Source organism: Sarcophilus harrisii, chromosome 2 (assembly GCF_902635505.1).
Source record: "Sarcophilus harrisii chromosome 2, mSarHar1.11, whole genome shotgun sequence".
NCBI lineage: Eukaryota > Metazoa > Chordata > Mammalia > Dasyuromorphia > Dasyuridae > Sarcophilus > Sarcophilus harrisii.
The window spans coordinates 536,428,068-536,450,197 of NC_045427.1; the positions used below are offsets into that span (position 1 = coordinate 536,428,068).

Sequence of the window (22,130 nt, forward strand, 5' to 3'; positions counted from 1 at the left end):
TATCCTGCAACAATCCTATGTGTTGTAAATGATTTTGTTTTATTTTTTAGGCTACTATTAAGAGCTTATTTTATGGTTCATTTAATTTTCTTTTTTAAAATACACATACACACACACACATACATACACACACACACACACATACCCTAAAAACCACACACATATATATAGCTCAATATCTGTTGTCCTATATATTTAAAACAAAATAATTATGTAACAAAAAGGAAGCACTCATTTCTCTCTGCAAAGCAAAGCTAACACTTTGGGGAAGAAATGTGAAATATAGTCCAAATGAACCCTAATTCAAGACTCAGAAAATTAAAATGAAGGCTCTTATATTAACATATATTTACGATTTGCAAAAACAAATTATAATACATTCTCAGATTATGTCATTGCTTCCTCACAAAAGCCCTGAACAATTGATAATATTGTTATCATAACTTTATAGAAGAGGAGACTGATGCTCAATGAGATTAATTGATTAGCTCAGTCACATTATATCTAAGTAAAAATTTGAATTCAAATCCTCTGACTTGAGTTAGTGTGTTTTATTGAATATGCTAAGCCTTTCAAACAAGTAGCAAATGTTACTTTATGGTGTTCTCAGGCTTAAGAACATAGAATTAGTAGAAATGCCAGTATTCAGTATGGTAATAATAACAATTTAGGAAGGACTTTTAAAAACTGTTCATAGTATAAAATGATCTATTAACATTATATTACTTTAGCACTTACAATGACTGATTTTAATTGTATGATTAGGCCTTTGGCAAAAAGTCAAGAATGATTTGATATGGAGAGTATTTTATCACTTTAAGATGGCTAAAAGCAGATTTATTTTGGGTTGAGTAGTGTGTGAAGGGGAAGCTTTGTTTCTTTCATAAGAAACAATAGGAGAAACAAACATTTTCTGGTTGAAGGAAGAAAAAAGTGTCAGAGTTTTTGTTATTTTTTTTTATTTGATTCATGAACCAAGAAGTTAAGCATCTAAAACTTCTGTATATTAATTACCCCTTATTTTTCTTAACAATGAAACTATTTGGAGCCTGTGTGCAGAACTTATAGAAGTTGTCTAGAAGATACTGCAGGAAAATTCATCTGTAATGAGTTTCACTAGCAATTAATATGGTATTTTCATATATTTTGCTTTTTTTGTTGCCCTGTAACTCCTTGCAGTAATAAAATATTTCTTTACCCTTTTTTATGTGCCAAGTACTGTAGTAAGGGATGAAAATTCAAAGACAAGTAATTGGGATAGTCTGCACTCTCAAGAAATTTATGTTTTAATGGGAGAAAATAACAACAACAATAATAACAATAATAGTAGTCACATTTATAATGTTAAGGCTTGCAAAGCACTTTCATTTTTTTAAATGACAGCAACCCTAGACAAGAAGAACTATTATTATTCTCATCTCTAAGACGAGGAAACTAGGACAGAAAGAAGACAAGGGTTACACAACTAACAGATATCTGAGGCTGTATTTGAACTTAGAGCTTATTGACACCACATCCAGGCCTCTTCTAAATATTGTGCAACCTAAAGAGGACAAAAAAGGCAAGGAGAAATATGTAGTTGAGGCTTAGTTCTCAAAAAGGCTAAGAGATGATGTGGAGGACTGAGTCAGGGCAAAATAAAGGCAAATGCTAGAGTATGTTTGACATGAAACTTCATTACCATACAGAAATAATTTTCAGTGTATCAAAGAAATTTCATGAATTTACCATGAAATTGTAGGTCTAGTTACAATCTCTAGTCAGAGCACTATCCTAGGTCAGTTTCAGAAAGCTCCATTCAGTTGGCTTTACAATGGGAGTCTTTGAAGATCAAATAAACAATAACTATAAAGCATTTTGCAAACCTAAAAGTATTATATAAATCCTAGTTATTATTGTTATCATTATTATAATGTTGATAGAATAATAGAGAGATATTAGCTATTAAATGATTAATGATAATGTTATGGAAAAAACAAATATATATGTACATTTTCAAATTTTATTTGCATTCTTAATGCTTGCTTTTTCAGATAATCCAGATAATCAACAAATTATTTCCTGATTTTTAGAGATGACAAATTTCTGAGGTGAAACTAACAATTGGTTTACTGGCCTTTTAGAGTTATCTCCAGTACAGCTATGTCAAAGGGTGATGAATTTTTTGGCCATGACAATTTTCAAAGACCATCTGTTCAGTTTTAGAAGAATTGTGATCGGCCTCTGTTGAGGGAATATCCAGGCTGATGACAAAACAAGGCATTGTACTGAAATTTTGCTAGGTAGCAATTTCTTTGAAAAATAATGATGTTGGGGTAGCTAGGTGGTGCAGTGGATAGAGCATGCCCTAAAGTCAGGAGGACCTGAGTCAAATTTGACTTCAGACACTTAACACTTCCTAACTTCCTAATTGTGTGACCATAGACAAGTCACTTAACTCTAATTGCCTCAGCAAAAAAAGAAAGAAAGAAAAATAATGATGTTGCTCTGTCCATTATAAACAACAGCATTTAAGGTTTCCAGAAGAAAAGCAGGTGGAGGGTAAAATTTAAGGAAGTGATATTCCATTAAAAAAGTTTTTATTTTGATTTCAAACTTTTAATGCCCATAGACTTTCTCAATATAGCAACTTTTTGTGGATTATAAGAGAATGAATGGCAAGTTATAGCCATTTTCATGGTGGAATCTGTGCTGAAATCTACACATTTATATATGTTATGCTCTTAAAATGGAAACATACACTTTAAACCCAATTTTTTTACATCCCTAGTTATTGGCATGCTGATGTTCTAGATTGAAGAAAAACTGATCTCCCCTTCCTACTTTTTCAAAAAATGATCTCAAATCCATTCACATAAACAAGTTATGGCCCTTAACACTTAAACTAGAAAAGGAAGACATCGTTGTGAGTATGCTTTAGATATTCACATTTTTTCTAGTATTTGATATTTCTATCCATATTATAAAAAGTTTTTTTTAATTTATGGAATTGCTAGAATTGAATTTACAGAAAGTTGATTCCCCACACATTTCCCTAAATTATGTTAAGGTATGTGATTTCTATTTTTATGTTCAAATCACAGAACATAAATATTTTGTATTACCTAGAGTATGAAAGAAAAAAGACAAGATGATATCTAAAAGTACTTTGGTTATAGAAATATCCAATTAAATAGTTACCTGAATCAGGTAAAGTAATTATTCTCCCTCTTCTTGAATCATATTATAAATGCTATAACTCTTACGCAAAAAGATAATGATCCACAGATTTAATTCATAAACTCTATGTAGGCTTCTGTGCTGCATGATGATATGTATTTTTTTCTTGTTATATTCTTTCCTGATCTTTAAACATAATCGCATAAGATACCATCTTTTTTTATGCCGATTTCTTTGGCAGTGCAAATAGGATAAGAATTTTAGGTACTACAATTTTATTCACCTAATCATTGGTTGAAGAGGAGATGATATTTGAATCATTAATTGCAATTATGGTCTTTGTAGTTTTTTATAAAAGTTTCCTATATTTCTTTCTAGTTTCATCTAGAAGTTATTCTTTCCTGAGAGTTTTAAAGTTCTTTGGGTATTGTCATAACCACGCCTTCTACAAGCATACAGAGTGAGAAATGACACAATTATCCAAATTAGGAATGGATTTCCCCTCCCCACAAAATCAAACAATTGAGGCAAAAGTAGCGAGTTTCTTTTAAGCTCACTAATTGTCAAAGATAATTTTCTCAATTTTCTACTTTCAGTAGTCACAGCATTAATCAGTGACAAATTTTGTTTCTGTATCCTAACCAATATGTGTGTGTGTGTTATTTTTCTTAGAGTGAGGCAAGCATGAATGTTATCTCTCATTTATTTTAGATATTGAATAGGATTTTTTTATGCCTTCTTGATTTTTGTTTTAATAAGGGAGCTTAAGAATATAGGAACATGTAAAGCTTTGTGTATGAATTTAGAGCTAGAAGACCTATTAGTGATTATCTAGTCTAACCTCATCTTAAAAAAAAAAAAGCAAAAACAAAACTGAGGCTCAAGAAATTTATGTGACTTGCATAAAATAAAAAGTATTTGGCACCAGATCCTCTGATTACACCTCCAATTTATTTGGGGGGCAGGAGTGTCAGTTTAAATTCTAAGAAACCAAGCAAAATGTTTAAAAGAATCCAAAACTTTGAGAGGATTTCTCTTCTTTGTTTCTTTTAGTTCCCTTACCACTCTCTCACCTCCATCCCAATCCCTATAATGTAGGGAATGTTTGGGATGTTGATTTGGAATTTCTACAATTAAGAAGGATGCCTAACCAAGTAGATAGTACCTAACTGTATTATGCAATGATTTTTTTCTTATTTTCTTAATAAGAGCATCTTTATTTCATCCTTTTTTCTTTCCATCATAATGAAAGTTTATCCTTTATTGTTCGAACCTCTGAAACTTGTGACTCTTAAAAATAAAATAAAACAGTAATTACAATATCATTTCCCATATCCAACTGGGAAGTGGATAATTCAAGTATAACTGCCTTTGTTTTTATAGATATGGAAACTGAAGTTTAGAGTGGTTAAGTTGCCTAAGTTGCCATTGTTAGTTAAATGGCAGAACTGGGCAGAGAACTCATTATCACTAACTAAAATCAGTGCTCTCTCATTTGCTAGGTCTTAGAGAACCAAAAAGAGAGAGTAAATGCTTTCTTTTTATAATCCTCAGTTGTTTTAGTGAGTCATGAGATCTAAGCAAAGAAGGATAGCTTAACTTTTTGGCTTGGAAATTTGTAATTTTGTTTTCCTACTTGTCAACGATGAGGAAACTTGGGACAAATTTGGATGGGACAAAAAGAATTGTATTTACATTCATTTATTATTACCTATAAACCTTTGTTGTTGTTGTTGTTGTTGCTGTTGTTTACTTGTTTTTACAACTTATATAGTAAGTGCAAATTGAAAACTTCCTCCCTGATGGTGGGGCTTATGTCATTTTTCATCTTTCTTACCCTATTACTAAGGAAAACAAGCATTTTTCAGTAGACTTGAACATGTGCAAGGATCATAGGATTTTTAGAATGGCATCTTACAGATCAATTACTCCAACCTCCTATTTGCTTGGTGAGAAAAGGGAGGTGAAAAGAACTGAAGGGACTTTCTGAAGGAAGCATAGGAAGTAAGAGACTGAGTAGTAGTTTAAAAACAGGACTTCTGACTCCAAACTCAAGGCTTTTTCTGCTATATTTCACTAATTCTTTCAGTGTAGACATTTCTTTCAAATTTCTTGACATTTTGAAAAATATAGAAAATATTTTAGGTTATTAGGGTATGTTAAAATTACATTATAGTTGTGATTAGCTACAATGAGTTCAGAACTCAGGGTGTAGATGAAAGATAAGAGATCTAAAACTGGGCCTACCACTATGTGACGTTAGAACCTTTCAAAGGTTCTCTCAGGTCCTCATGTGTAAAATAGAGACTATAATTAATACTTGTCCTTCCTGCTCTGAAAATGTTAGGGGAAGTGTTTCTAATAAAATTATTTATTATTATAATTTTTTTTAAATCTTGAAAGCTTCTTTTTTAACCTGACAATTAGATCTGCTGAACTGAATTTTACTTTGATAAAAGATAAGCAAGATACAACTAAGAGAACGAGAGTATTTGAAATATAGCTACAATGGAGCTAGACTATTCAGAAATTTTCATTAGGAATAGAAATTTATATTTATTGTAAATTTATGACTTAGATATTACTTTAATATAGTGAAAATTAAAGAGAGTGTTGGTAAAAGCATTCGAGAATAGTAAAATCTGATATTTTTGTCACAGGGACTTAAAAGAAAATGGCTAGGTGTTCTTGAAAACTCACCTGGTGATTAGACTATAGTACTTTGGGAGATAAAAAATATATACTTAAATGGTTAGAATATAATGCTGATGACTAATATGAAAATATGTTTAGAAGAATTGCACATGTTTAACTTAGATTGCTTGCTGTCTAGGAGAGGGGAGAAGGGAGAGAAGGGGGAGAAAAATTTGGAACACAAGGTTTTGCAAAGATGAATGCTGAAAACTATCTATATATATTTGGAAAAATAAAATACAATTTAAAAATATAATGCTGAACTTTACTCAAAGTGTTCAATGTGGGAAAAGAGTTGTGTTGGTTCTGGGAAATTTTCTGATTTCTTTTAAGAATAATATATTCCTAAAGGAAAATCATTTTAAAAATTAATGTCAAAAAATAAGATCATTGGAATAGCGTTGTTTGGGGATGGTGGATATTTTGTTTGTTTTAAACATATTTACTATAATTTTTTTTATCAGATGTTCTGAGATAGTCACTGAAATGGCTGCCATAGACTTGTCAGCAAATCCAACAGAGTTAAATATTAAAGAGGGATGGGGAACCTTTTACTCAGATAGCATTTGTCCAGGAAGGATTTGATATGTAATCTAAATTGCATTATTGATGAGTGAAAGAGGATTGGAACATAGATAGTAAAACTCTGTCATGGAGTTAACTAGCCTAGTAAATAAACCCTTGTGAAACAATTTTTGGATATTTGAGTATTTTGTTGTTGTTGTTGTTGTTTGTTTTTATTCTCCCTTCCTCAAACTCCCCTCAATCACTTCTGTTTTATTCTTGACACCAGGATATTATTTTGTGCGGGGAGACACAGTGAAACTTAACTAATGAATGAAAGGGATACAAAAACCACATGATTTCACAGGAGTAAGGAAATCACTTAAACCAATAAGGTCAAACTCAAACAGAATTGGTAGTGCTAATCCACAAATGAGGATCCCTGCTGGTGACATAACGACTTTATTTTAAAATACAATATTATCTGTGATTTATTGTATGTTATTTTGTTGAATATCTACCAATTACATTTTTAAGGACAGTAAGATAGTATAAAGTAGAGAGTTATAGCCCCAGATCAGAAAGATTCATCTTGAGTTCTAATCTAGTCTCAGGCACTCATTAGCTATGTGACCTCAAGCAAGTCACTTAACCTCATTTGCCTCAGTTTTCTGAGCTGTAAAATGAACTAGAAAAGGAAATGGTAAACCTCTCCAGTATTTTTGCTAAGAAAACCCCAAATGGGATCATGAAGAGACAGCCGTGACCAACACTACCCAGCAGCAATGATTATATTTTTATATGGTATAAATTGTGAGCCACATATTTTGTACCCCTATCTTAATTGATTAGATACTTTATTGTAGGAGATTGAATTTGAGGACAGAAAGCTCTGGGTTCAAATATATTCTCAGTTACTTACTGGCAATGTGATTATGGTCAAATTGTTTATTTTTCCTAGCTTCAATTTCTATCTTTCTAAAATGGGAAGAATAATATGTGAGAGAATAATATCTCACTGGTTTGTTTTAAGACTCAGGGAATAACATATAAAAGTCTTTGCAAACCTTGAAGGACTATATACTAGTTATTTCTATTAACTTTTAACTGAGGGAGCCTAGTGTAAGACAAAATGATAATCTTAGATTCAAGAATTAGTTGAGTTCAACTTCCACCTCAGAAGCTTACTAGTTGAAAAATCCTGGAATACATACCTCGCCTCTAAAGAGGGGAGATAATTCCTATAGTATCTAACTTCACAGGATTGTTTTAAAGATCAAATATATTTAAAACACTTTTCAAATCACAAATTATTATATAAAATTTTATTTTCACATTTAACTCAGTTAAACCAATATAAAACTAAATTAGGCATTCTAATAGTTCTATATTGGCCTACTCAAGTGATAAAACGATTGCATTTTAGAAAGATGAAATATTTTTTTCCCTAGAAAATTTCCAAATTTAAAATTCCTAGGTGCAAAGTACAGAATATATCGGGATTACTTTGCCCCTCTCAGAGATCTATACCAAGGCAGATGTCTAACAAAAACAGAGGCCCTTATCCCAACAGAGGAGAATAGATGAAGGATTCTATATCAAAAGCTGGAACCTGGCCAGACCAGAAAACCAACACAATGCCTTTTGAAAGTACCATGGGATCATCCCAGACCCCAAGGGCATGAGATTTGGGTTTGTGATCTCAATCCCCAGGATAGCCCTTCCAAGCCACACAAATACTTCCTTTTACCCAGATAACCACAAGACTGACTACCTGTTCAGTGACAAAGTACTTTTCCCTCCCTTTTCTCAGCACACCTATTCTTTGTATCCGGGTTAACTCACAGGCAACTGCTTAACTTCAAGCTTAAAAAGCACAGACTGCATCTTTAAGAAATAGTTTACTTGTGAATCAGTAAATGGACTAGACAAAGCAGCTATTATTTATGCATTCCTGCATACATGGCAAGGTGAAAATAATAGAATAAACATCATATACTTCATTATGATATCGGTTTACACTTCCAGGGTACACAAAAAGAGGCCATTTCATCAAGCTAATTGCCTGAAAGTAAAAGAGAGAGAACTTTAGCTATTAGTCTATTATGGGGCTTTTTTCTTAATCACAAATAGGGGCCGTGTGTCCCTAGGGGGATGTGTATTCTAATTTACAATTGAACTACAGATCAGAGCAATCAATCTTGTGCAGCACTTTTACAGTGTAATTGCTGCAACATAACAAATAAAAAAAAAGTTGGGGGGTGTGGATCTAGGCTGAGCTTCGGCTTGAGGTGGGGATATTTACCAGGCACTGGTTCAGGGTGGGAGGGAGAGAAGAAACGCCACTGACATGAATATGCAATGAGGGCTCATTAGCGGCCCAGTGTTGCCATGACGAATGGCATTATCCCCAGCCTGGTGCTGCCTAAACATGAATTTTATAACGACCCATTTATCATGACTTGTCACGGGCTCCTCTACTGTACTTTCTTCCAGCTCACACACCTTTCCCCATTATTGCTGGCAAATCCTGTCCTTTTATTATGATTGTTTCATTTCATATTGATTTCCATCTCTCCAGAAGTAAACATTAATAAACAGGAGCACACTAATGAGTAATTGTTGAGTTCAAAGTCAAAAAAGTATAATGGGGTGATGTTTCTAGCTCTGTGTTAGTCTGTGTTTTTGTTCCATTGAACTTTTATGGGGAGCTAAGGTATTAAGATTGATTTTTAAATTCTCATTGAATTTCTTTTTTTTCTTTTCTTTCTTTCTTTTCTTTCTTTTCTTTCTTTCTTTCTTTCTTTTCTTTCTTTCTTTCTTTCTTTCTTTCTTTCTTTCTTTCTTTCTTTCTTTCTTTCTTTCTTTCCTTCCTTCCTTCCTTCCTTCCTTCCTTCCTTCCTTCCTTCCTTCCTTCCTTCCTTCCTTCTTTCTTTCTCTCTCTCTCTCTTTCTTTTTCTTCCTTCCTTCCTTTCTTTCTTTCTTTCTCTCTCTCTTTTTTTCTTTCTTCCTTCCTTTCTTTCTTTCTTTCTCTCTCTCTCTTCCTTCCTTCCTTCCTTTCTTTCTTTCCTTTCTTTCTTTCTTTCTTTCTTTCTTTCTCTTCCTTCCTTCCTTCCTTCCTTCCTTCCTTCCTTCCTTCCTTCCTTCCTTCCTTCCTTCCTTCCTTCCTTCCTTTCTTTCTTTCTTTCTTCTTTCTTTCTTTCTTTCTTTCTTTCTTTCTTTCTTTCTTTCTTTCTTTCTTTCTTTCTTTCTTTCTTTCTTTCTTTCTTTTTCTCTTCTCTCTCTTTCAGATTCAGTATGTGTAAGAGGAAAGACATGAACTCAGGTTTCCCAAGTCTAAGGCTAGCTCTCAATCCACTTCTTAATTCTGCCTTTTATTTTTCTTCCACACATACAGAGGGATGTATGCATCTTATCATTCTATTAAAATTTAAGCTCTATAAATGAAGGGTCATGTCTTCTCTAAACTGAACCACCACTCACACCTTCTGCCACAGTATTCCTCAACTAGATTGTGGTTAAATAAATTTGTTGAATTGTATTCCCTTTTTTCTGGGTGGAATTTTTCCCTCATGTATCAAGTCTCTTGTAGAGTATTTCAAAAGTTTTATTTTGAGAGTATCTTGGAATATCTACTATCTACTATCTATCTATGAAGTGTAGATTTGAAAATCTAGAACAGAAATCTAGAATCTTAACTTTGGGTGTGTGTGTATGTGTGTGCATGTGCATGTGTGTGATGGATCCTCTTTCACAGTCTAGTGAAACCAATGAACCCCTTCTCAAAACAATGTTTTAAAATGAATAAAATATATAGAGTTACAAAGAAAAGCAATTAAATTGAAATAAAACTGTATTTTTTTCAACCCAAATTTACAGACTCCCTGAAATTTACCTATGAATTGTGGATCCTGGATTAAGAAATGCTTTTAATGCTAGGTATTTTATGAATTACTGACTTGTTCTTATTCACAATATTTTTCTTTTATCTCCATAATTCCAAACTACCTAACAGTTCATATTTTGGTGAGAGCTTCCTAGACATCAGCTTTTGAGGAAAGAAAAAATGAGTTAAAACAGTAATCTATCATTTGATAACAACAAAAAGTTTAAAAAATATAATCTGTTTTATTATTTGGGAAGCTATAGAGCTGAATATAAATAAAGAAATTTATTTATAAGAGTTGAATAAATAAAGAAAAAAGAAATGAGGATATTTATTAGACTTGTGTATATAAATGTATATATATATATGTATATATATATATATATATATATATATATATATATATAACAGAGAGAGAGAGAAGAGAGAGAGAGAGAGAGAGAGAGAGAGAGAGAGAGAGAGAGAGAAAGAGAGAGAGAACCCTCATTAGAAGAGACAGACTGGATACCTAGCTTGATAATTTTCAGGATAAGGTTAGATTTGTCACAGAGTCTAGAATTATTGTTATATACTATTCTACATATAAATCATGAAATTCATGATGATGTAGTCAAAAAAAGTGAGCTTCAGAGCTAGGATGACTTGTATTTAATTTCTGCTTCTGATCTACTGATTATGTTACCTTGGCCAAGTCATAATCTTTTAATGCTTTAGTCTAGCTATTCTCAAAAATTTTAGTCTCAAACCTTTGCCTTATTGAAAATTAACAAGGCCCTCTTCAAAGAGTCTTAGCTTACGTGGGTTTTATTATAAATATTTTCTACATTAGAAATGAAAAATCTTATTATTATGATGATATGGTAATGAATTTGTGGGTCCTTTGTAAAGGTCTTTAGATAAGTGCTTTGATAAGTGCTGTTCTAAGCAACTCTTTAAGACTGTAAGATTCAGAGAAGGTGCCAACCTGTATTGTTTCCTCATCTGGGAGTTTCCTCTACCAGTCAAATCACAGATCCAATTCTTACCTCTAAGTATGAATTAACTTAGTATTATTAAAAATGTGAGGTGATTTCTCTTTCCTAAAGTACAATATTGACAAGGAATTCTCTATATCAGGAAAATCATAGTTCTGATTCCTAACCCTATGTTTTTTGTTTATCCTTTGTTTTTTGAAGAGGACAAATGACATCACAGGTAACATCTTGACTTTAGCATAATTTGAATTTAGTACAGTAGAGTTGTACAAAGTTGTCACCCTCACTCTCTCTTTCAGAGTACTACTCCAAGTCTAGTAGCAGAACAAAAGTTACGATGCTTGGCAGTGAATGGCTCAGGATAAAGTAGATGATCTTAATAACTTCAGCGTTTGACCAAACTTTATCTGCCTTCATGGCCATTGTAACAAATTGTCTCATCCACTCACTCTACCAAGGGAAGAATTCATATGCTTACAGTGGATATCTCCCTAACTCAGATGGGTTTAAAGACTTTTGGTTATCTTCAATTTGGGTTAGCTTGTCTGAGATAGGTTGTGTGTGTGTGTGTGTGTGTGTGTGTGTGTGGTGTGGTCACAACAAAGGTGGATGAATAGCCCTCAAAAGAGGTTGGGAAGTCCTCACGCCAGAAGTGTTAGTCCCACTTGACCACCTCATTCATCACCCTCATCCCTATATGTCCATTAGAATGAATGTTGCCACAATCCAGTTCTAAAATCATATCATTCCATTTGAGATATGTAAACTCCTAAAAGAAATGAATTATTCTTCTTCATGTGCAAGCAAGCAAATGCAAAAATCTATAGTCATGAAATGTTACTTGGAATAAGGAAATTAAAGATTTAGAAGAGGTAATATTTTCAGGACTAAAAGAATTAACAACTGAATCAAGGTATGTTAGAGTATACTATGGATAATAGGTATGTTTATATTTTTCTCAAAGGGAATAAAAGTGGGAGTCAGGAAAATTTTTAAGTCCTATTTAATAAAGGGTCAAGGCTTGGTTAAAGGATACCAAATTACAGCGTGGTTCTAAATGAACAGATTAAAGCTAAATCTCTCTGTCACCAAACATTTGGATTTTTTGATTGCTTTACATACATATAGAAACACATCTACATACACATCTGCCTTACCATTTTTATCTGGATGTTTGGTATGATAAAATAGATGGAAAACTAAATTCTGATTATAAAATAATTAAAAATTATTGCATCAGAGGATTATCTTGGAGACTACCCTGATATATTTTCAAAAATAAAAATAAATTTGTAGATTGTAAATGTTAGTTATAATTATTACAGCTATAGTACTAATAAGTAGTAATAAAATAATAAATACAATATAGAACAGCTTAAATCCTTGCCTAGTAAAACTGCAAAAAAGAAAGGTGTGCTTTGGTTCCCTGAAGATAAAGCTAGATATCAAGAAAATTTGAATCTCAATGGAAGCATCAACTTCCTCAAGCAGAATTTTTTGGAGATGCCTCAATCTACTACTCTTTAATATGGGAATTGTTCCTCTAGGGTACTTATGAGGATTCATTAATTTGTGATGTATTTGAGGATATGAACTATGGGACACATGCTCTTTGCAAAGAGAATTATCCAGGCTGATCAAATCAATGTAAACCTTTTCTCTAAGCAGTCTCCTGATATGCCCCAGGCTGAACCCTAGAGGAAAATCAGCTGAAATTCCACTTCAAAGTCTTTATACTTAATGAAAGGCACCTTGTTGTAGTCAATTTTTCTGAGTCTTTCTAAAAAGGTTATTTTACTAATCGAAATTTGTTTTCTACAGCTTATTCTCTGTATAAGGAAGTTTATAGTGAAAATTACCAACCAACTTCTAATATTCTAAAGTTTTAAAGTGAGGAGTGTTTCCTTGAGAGGCCATGACTTGCATACATAATTCAGATGGAAAGAATTAAACCCAGGAATCTATGCAAATATAGAGATGATAATATTTAAGAAACCTTCTAAATATCTAGACTAAGAAAAATTGGCTGTTTTAATGACAAGATCTATTTCATAATACAGTGGAAATGAGAGAATTCTATCTAATGCTATATCTTTTGTCATATAGCTTTTTGTCTTGTCCTCTTTGAAAACCTCCAGGCATTTTTCCTGCCATTTTTTTTTTAATACCCAGAGCTTGTCAATCAAATTTCAAATTCTAATGAAATAAATTAGCCTGCACACTTGATCTGCTTTAGCTGTATCATCAATGAACCCATTTCTTCTTTTTCCTGAAGCCAATCATTTGCTTATGCCCACTTAGAGGGAAAAAAAAAACACAACTCTAACCCTTCCCCACTGCTTCTAATGACATCTTCAGTCATTAATGAGTTAATAAAAATCTCCAAGTCATCTGGGGATAGATAAGGAGGAAGAAAGAAGAGTATTGTACATGTAATAACAGGCTCCCTTGCTGCCCTCCAAGATGTCATGGGTCAGTCATGTTAAGAATGTGTGCGTCCAATCATTTGCTGATTTCTATCAGGCAGGCCTCAAGCAGGAGCTGACATGGGCCAGTTTGGGAATCACAATGAATAAACAATGACTTTTTGGATTGTTGGCTGCTGTGTGCATGTTGGGGGGAGTTATATATACTAAATCATGATGACATTAGCAATCAATATACCAATTACGAGACAAGTTATTGAATGAAGAATGTATATGTCTTGAGCTCTGGAACTCTTTGAACAGGTCACTAGCATTGGAAAAACCCTTACTTATAATGTAGATTAACTCCTTGTGATCCTAAGGTGTAAAATCCACTTTTACATGTCCAGGTACCTGCAACTCAGATATAAAGAGAAAACATTGATTCTTTGTATCTTGTCTTTTTCAAAGAGACTAGTTTAAAACATATTAAGGTGTTTCCTTAAAAATCAGAAGCTATGTGATGTTGAATGAATGATTATTTGGTCACAATGACCAAGAATAAAGATATCTTTTGTCTGTTTATAAAATAATGTTATAAATAACCTTAAAGAGAAGCTTGATTACATCACTAGAAAAGGTCACAATATACTAATATTCTAAATATTCTAAAACTTAGACAATATTATTTTATATTTTTCTGGAATGATAGCACAAACTATCTTTTCTAAACAGAAAAGGCTTTTTAGTAGTATATGGCTTCTTGCCATTTCTAGAGCTTTCTGTCCTGCTATTTTTTTTTTTCCTGGAGTTGAAGTCTCATGAGCCTTTGTAAATGAAGAAGAAATGAACATATAATGAACATGGACAAGATTCTTAGAGTCAGAATTTTGTAAAAAGTGACAGAGAGAATAGTTCAATATATTTTAGAAGTGTATGAACTGAATAGTTATTCTATCATTTTAAAGAATAAAGAAGCATGATGTCCAAGTATATTTATAACTAAGATCATACTTATATTTGAATACCCTAATATGATATGTTAGTTACATTGAAAAAATTAGGTATTTCCAGTTTATTAGGCCACTAATCCTTTAGTGTCTTAACATCACAAAATCTGATTAAAATAAGATTTAAATAATGTTGAAATACCTACATATAATCACAAAGTATTTCTAAATTTTTTTCAAGTATGATAAAAAATTAAGTAACAATAATAAATGTTATATGACATTATTCTTCTGAAAGGCAGTCTGGTATAATAGATTGATCACTGGACTTGGAAGCCAGAAACCCTGGTTTTATAGCCCATTTCAGACATTCCAGTGTGACCCTAGTCAATGTGATTTTTTTCCTTTTAGTTTTAGTTTTCTTGACTGTAAAATGGGGATACTAAGAGCAAGTAGAGTAGAGGATTGTTCTAAGGAGCAAATGAGAATAAAAGTGTTTTGCAGATCCTAAAGCTCTAAATAAGTCAGTTATTTTGATTCTGTATAAAGAGAAGTAGAATAAATAGATTAAAAATCCCTTTCATTTGAATAATCTCTATTGCCTCTCTCATAAAATCTTTACCTTCAGTTGCTAAAATACAGAATCCTTGACTTATTTGAATTTTGTCATTGAAATGAATAGTTCAACAGGAAGACAACAGAGTCAGAGAAGAGAATTGAAGAGTCTAAATAATCCAAACACTGGATAGTTAGACCTTGAATTAGCAAGAATAAATAGTTTTTGGTTGGTAAGAGTATGGGGCTAATAGATCCACACTTCTCTGTGTAGGTCAGCTTATTTGATTCTGGTTCAAACCCACAAAACACACCTTTTAAACCCAGAATCAGGTGGGAAGAATATGGATGACTAAGTGTAAACATATCATCCCTGCAAGGAGAAGACATGCTACATAACTAGGGGAAAACAAGACTGACCATTATAAGCACTGTCCTATCAATTCAATTTTCATGATCTTCTATCTCTGTATGATTTTATTGACAGTATAGCATGTGGAATTTCTTTTGATTGCAAAGCACATTTAAGATGGCTTCATTAAAACATCCTAGCATTGACACAATTATTCTAAGAAGTATGTTTTTCAAGTCCCTGCCAGACTCTTCTTAATTCTAGATTTTAGCTTTTTACCTCTAAAAACTTATGTGTAAATAGGCAACTGGTAGATATTTTGTGGTGATAGTCATCTGAGTTTGGAGTCAGGTTCTCTTATGATTTAGAACTAAACTCTTTGCTTTTTTGTTTTAAATAATGAAATTTTTAATACTCAGTCAGGTTTTATGTATCCTGACTCTTTCTGTCAATAAAGAAGAAGCAGACCCCTTCCAGCAAGTAGTTAAATAACTGTCCAACTGCTGATGGTGTGGGAAAATAAACTAGCTATATAATTCCCGAATAATTGACATATTTTCTAGTCCAGATAGGCACAAATGTTATTATTGATAATAGTATTGATGAGGAAAAGGAGGAAGAGGAACAGGATAAAGGAAATAAAGAAGAAGAGGAGAATAAGGAATAGGGCAAGAAGGAGAAGGTAAAGGAAGAAGAGAAGTTGAGGAAGAGAAAGAAAAAGAAAAAGAGGAAGCGGAGAACAAGTACCATGAAAATGATGATTGCTACTTTATTACTACTACTACTACGACTACCACCACCACCACCACCACCACTATTACCATCACCACCACCACCACCACTACCATCACCACCACCACTCCTCCTCCTCCTCCCACTATTACTACTACCACCCACTCTCCAGCCTAATTGTTAAACATTCCAACTAGCCAAACAGACCAAATACCAAACATAGGTTTACTTACTATTTTATAGAGAACTCACAGAAGGCATATACTCCAATGAAGGTCAGAAATAGGTAGTGCAAGAACACTCTTTTTTGTTTAAAGAACTTTATTTTAACTGTGAAACATGGGAGATATTGGCACAGGACTGGACAGCATGATATACTGGAATCAAAGAAGGTGCTGGGCTCTATAAACAAAGGAGAATCACAGTAGCTCGAAAGAAATGAGACAAAACTAGAGACACTTCCATCCCATATGTCCAAACTAATTATTTATGCCTGCTCTGTAGTAGAGCTTATATTAGACCAATCAGTCATAGTTGAACACACTGTACTTTGACCCTAATGTGGTGATGATATCACTGGTTCTCTTCAAGTACAAAGGATGAATAACTACAACTACTACTGCTGCAATCCTAAGATTACAGCTATTACTGCTGCTGTTACTACTTACATTACTATTGCTACATCTTCTATTGCTACTCCTGCTGCTACTACTATAGCTACTCTTGCTGCTGCTACTGTTACTGTTACTACTCCTACTGTTACTACTACCACCACCACCACCTAGCATTTTTCATTTTTCTATAGTGATTATAGCACTTTTCTTCCTGCTCCCTCCCTCCCCTCAGGAACTGGAGTAATTCCACAGCATCTTATTTATCTCGTGACACATACACATAAACTTTACAGAAATTTATGAGAATTGGAAGATTATTAGCTAGTAGTTGTGCATTATTTAGCTCTTTTTTTTCTTACATCTCTTCCTAAGCTTTCCACTTGATATTTTTTGAAGAGTATCTTTTCATCTTGGAAGTTGACTGATGGATTGTTATGTGATGTCCCCAGTTGTGGCAGTCATTTTTGTCATGACACTGGCCATTTTTGAAAATGATGGAAGGCTTAGGATTTGCAGAGGTCAAACTAGTCAAGAATCAGGGTAGATCATTGGTTGTAAAATCTATTTTCCTGAGATTTCTTGCCAGAGCTGTGTGTTAATGCCAAATGCTAATTCTTGCTGAGGACATGATGTCTTGTAAATGTTATGAAAGAATATCATTTTTCCTGTAGAAGTTAAGGGATTTTTAAGGCCATGTTAAGAAAGGGATTGTTTTCCCATGTCACATCTGTAGGTCATGCATTTGGCCAATAAAATGGCTTTATGCTTGAAAGCGCTCTCAACTGTTTCACAACAGCTAGAAATTAGAACACAGGAAGGATAAAATTGACCAAAAAGTACATTTTGAAAATATGTAGAGAGATTTTAAAAAAATACTCATATCTGCTATGCTTTCTAAATAAATCAAAGACCTAGATTACAAGTCTATGCAAGACTTTAAGCTTATTTGATGATCATCAGTTCTAAAAATAACAAAATTTAACTCAACTTGGGGAGGTTTTAAAGATATGTTTTCAGCTCCTTTTGTAAAACTGTCCTTATTGACACTACATATGCTTCATGGCTTTAAAGACACATTACATTCATTTGTATAAGGAGAATCATTCTAATTTTTACAGGCGAAAATAAGCTCAGTATAATAATACTGAGGTCTAACCACTTTGGTTTGGCTTGTTATGTAGATGGATTTTTCTCCCCTTATAGTCTTTGAAATGTTTTGAATTAAAATAGCTTACTCAAGGTCACTGAAGGCATATGGTCCTGCTCAAAACTTTAAACAAAACATTAGTTTTTACAACCTTTTGTAATTTGGTATTGTATACAACATGGTTATAGGCAGAGTTTCTGTAATCTTTTCAGTGGGTGACAGAAATATGAGAAGCAAATTTATAAGCCATTTAGTGAAGCATTTAATCAATTTCATGCATAGGAAATAACTCTGATTGCTTTGCTTTATCAATCTTTTCAGCACAACTCCAGTCATCGGGATCTCCAAATACTCAAGGTGGGAAAAATGTGTGAAAACTTTATAGTGTCCATGAAATGTCAGGAACTTCTGAAAGTTGTTAATACTTCTTGGGTTGTTAATATTTTTCAGAAAGAAAACAGGAGTCTAATAATTTGAGAACGTTTACAAGTATGACCATCAGGTTATCCATTAAGGAATCTTTTCTTAGATTGACTCTTAGAGACCAATGGTGATATGCAGATTCCATTGCCTTTCTGTGCTTAAAGATATATCAGCAGTTATCAGCAAATGCATTTTAAAAATCTACACTAAAATGTATCTATGGATTCAGTGAATCTTATTTATCTGGACAAAAAAAGTGAAAATCCACCCAAATTGCCTTATTACTAATAGGAATATTTTAGTATACTTGAACAGTCTTTAAGAGTTCATATTCTGATTTGCTCTTGAATTGCTTAAAAGATTAATGCAGCTCTTGGCTACATAGGAGATTAATGTTTTCTTTTCTGTCATGTACCGTAGCCCCTTTTATAACACTTTACCCAAAACACTATCAAGTTCTTAAGTGAAAAACTCCTAAGGGAGCAAAAGACAATCTCTATCATAATCATCATCTGCTAAACTATATTAAAATTACATTAGTCTAGTGCCAGAGCTGCACCTTGCCCTCTAAAATTAGAGCTGATATAATGGTACTGTAGACATAGTTTCTAATTTAGAAATAATTTGCTTCCACTTATTTCTGAAACTAGAAAAACTCCAGTGAATAAATTCCTGCCTAGATTATTCAGTTCAGATTTGAATGTCAAGTTTATTTGTAGACCACAGTGTTGTAGGAGATTATGACTGAGGCAGCAAAGCATAGTGGTGAGACCAATGGATTGAAAACAGAAAGTCATAGGTTCCAAAGCTACTTCTATCATGTGGTGTGTGACCATGAAAAAGTCAAATAACTTCTCTGAACCTTAATTTCCACAGCTACAAAACAAGGAGCATAATGCCTATATTACCAGCCTCACATTATTGTTGTTAAGAATCAAATGGAGTATTGCTCGTAGAGGGCTGTGTGAACTTTAAAGTACTAGATGAATGTTATTTTGGAAGACACTGATATTCTTGCATTCCTTTTATCATTTGAGGGAGGAAGAAGGTTCTAGCCAAAATATATAAGGTTTTGTCTACATAAGCACTTCAGTGGGCCAATAGGTGACATTTCTTTAAAATACCAAATTAAGTCACAACTAGAAATCGCAACCATATATAATTTGGTAGATCTGCTTTGGCGATCTGGTACACAGTCAATAACTTATGTGAAATTTATTTTTATTTATCAGTTGTAGTTATAGCTATGTTGCTTGGTAGAGGCCAATAACTCAAAGTACTAAGACTCATCTGTTTTTCCTAAAAGTATTGGTAGCAAAACCTTTTCAAAAAAATTAATTTCACAAAAAGTCAATTTGGAGAAAGGACTTTGGCACAATCATATTTCTCATCTAGTACTAAAGAAAAAATCCTTAGGCTAAAGAAATGTTTATTGTAAATCTCAACGTAAACTTTGGTTGTCATCACCACCAAAAATAATGCCTTCTTTGCAGCAGCTATTTTAAGAGATGTAGTTAGTTATCATAACCTAAGTTTAGCATGTATAGTCAAAATCTTTTAAATATACATATTTACTTTCTCATATGTTGTGCTCAGCCTGGCTGTAGTGGTCAAGGAATTTTAAAAATAATGATTTTTAAGTCCTTTTCTATATTCATAGGATATGAAGGATATAAAGCAGAATAACTTCTCTCTTTTCTCAAGCTGCTTCAAACTCCTTACATCCCCACTCCACTCCATTAACCATGGTGGGAGGTGGGCCTGGACATAGGATTCTTATCTTTGTGGGTTTGAGTGAAGATGAAATTTTTCCTTGATAGTTAAAAAGAAGATGAAGAACTAGTGCTTTAATAATCAAAGTGTTCTCTTTTTCTTATACATTTCTCCTTTTCTTCACAACTAGGGCCACTATAAAAGGCCATAGAATGGGAATAGAAGACAAGAGGTAGGTTTTGTTTTTATTTTGGTTGTTGATAGTAGCTTATTGAGAATTGACTGGACAGAGTACATTCTACAAAAATATCAGTGTGGTTTATGTAAAAGTTGGCAATTATATGATTGCCATAAATATAATGCTATAAAGATGTGTCAAATGTTTCATATATATATATATATTTCATTCTCATCCTTACAACCAACTTAAGACGTATTTTCTTCAGAGAATCTTATACCTATTTTATAACTGAGTCTCAGAAAGTCTAAGTAATATATATAATCTTATATCTAGTAAAAGCAGGGGGCAAGGATATCAGCATTTTCCAATATATTAGTCAGCTTCTTAATAATGAGCAATAATATATATGAGGATCTTATCAAATTATGGATGTATCCAGAAGCCTCAGAGTCAATGCAAGATTCTAGTCAGGTCCAATGTAGTAGTAGTGGTGGTAGTAGAAACAGTAATGGTAGTAGTGATAGGTGTAGCAGCAGCAACAATAATAATCATCATCATGACAACAACAATTAGCATTTATATAATGTTTATTATGTGTCAGGCCCTGTGCTAAGTGCTTTAAAAATATTATTTTATTTGATCCTGACAACAATCCTGATGGAAGATAGGTGCTATTATTATTCCCATTTTATAATTGAGAAAATAGAGGCAAATTGAAGTTAAGTGATTTGCCTAAATCTGAAGCCATATTTAAGCTCAAGTTTTCTTAGTACTGGTACAAAAAAAAGAAAGGAAATGGAATATGACAGAAACTGAGAGCTAATCAATACTGTGAAATGTAGTTTCATTGTCCATAATTCTAAGTGTTGCAATAATCATTTATCTGAGCAAAAATAGTGTATGGTACTTTATATTAAAATGATGTTTTGGAAAATAATTAGACATGTGCTTTGAATTGTTTTTACAAAAGCGGACTTGAGTTTATGCAGATCTTTCCACATTTCCTGTCCAAGTTCCCTAGTGACCAATGGTTTGTTGTTGTTGTTGTTGTTGTTGTTCAGTCATTTCAGCTGTTTCTGACTCTTCATGACCCCCTTTGGACTTTCCTTGCCAAAAGTTACTAGAATGGCTTGTCATTTTCTTCTCCAGTTCATTTCACACAAGAGGAAACTGAGACAAACAGGATTAAGTGACTTCTCCAGGGTCATACAGCTAGTACCATTGGCACAAGATGCTTGGTTTGACACTTGGTGGATAAATCAATGTGTTGTAATTCTTCCCCACCTTCACTCTCTCCTGTACAAAGTTAGTCCAGTCCAGGTACTGAATGTATAATATTAGTTTCTAAAAATGAAAGTTGAAAGTGATCTCAGAGTTCCAACTTGGCCACAAACTTGTACTGTGATGTTAGGTAAGTTCCATTAGTGGTTTTAAGACTCAATTTATTCTTCTGTTCAAAGAAGATAAAAATATCTGTATCAACTCCCCTCAGAAGTGTTTTAAGGATCAAAAGATCTATTAATTATAAAATGTCTTTTGAAAAGTGTAGAAATAAAGACAGAACTTCAAGTGAAGCAAGAATATTTTGTTTTTCCTTTGGGAAAATAAAAATTTGATGTTTAAATATTTAGCTAGTATCCTTATTAATTATATTTCAATCTCGTTATGAAGATGAAGTTTTCTAGATTTCACTTACATCAGGGTTCCTCACTAGAAAAAAAGTCAGGGATTTCCAAATAATATTGTGCTAAACTTCTATCTTCTTTCTTTTTTTTCCTCTATCACTTCTCTAGTTGAAGAAAAAATATTGTTCCAGCCTTAATTTTTCTTTTTTCTTTTCT

General features: G+C 33.0%; 1 long non-coding RNA gene across 12 annotated transcripts in view; it reads left to right on the forward strand.

Annotated features, from left to right (window-relative positions):
- Positions 1-22,130, forward strand: part of LOC111719314 — a 177,348-nt gene that overhangs the window by 60,393 nt on the left and 94,825 nt on the right. For all 12 annotated transcript variants that reach the window (XR_004232418.1, XR_004232426.1, XR_004232417.1 and 9 more), the window contains 2 exons: positions 18,294-18,329; positions 20,299-20,340. This is a non-coding gene — a long non-coding RNA (uncharacterized LOC111719314). The remainder of the gene's footprint in view (positions 1-18,293; positions 18,330-20,298; positions 20,341-22,130) is intronic.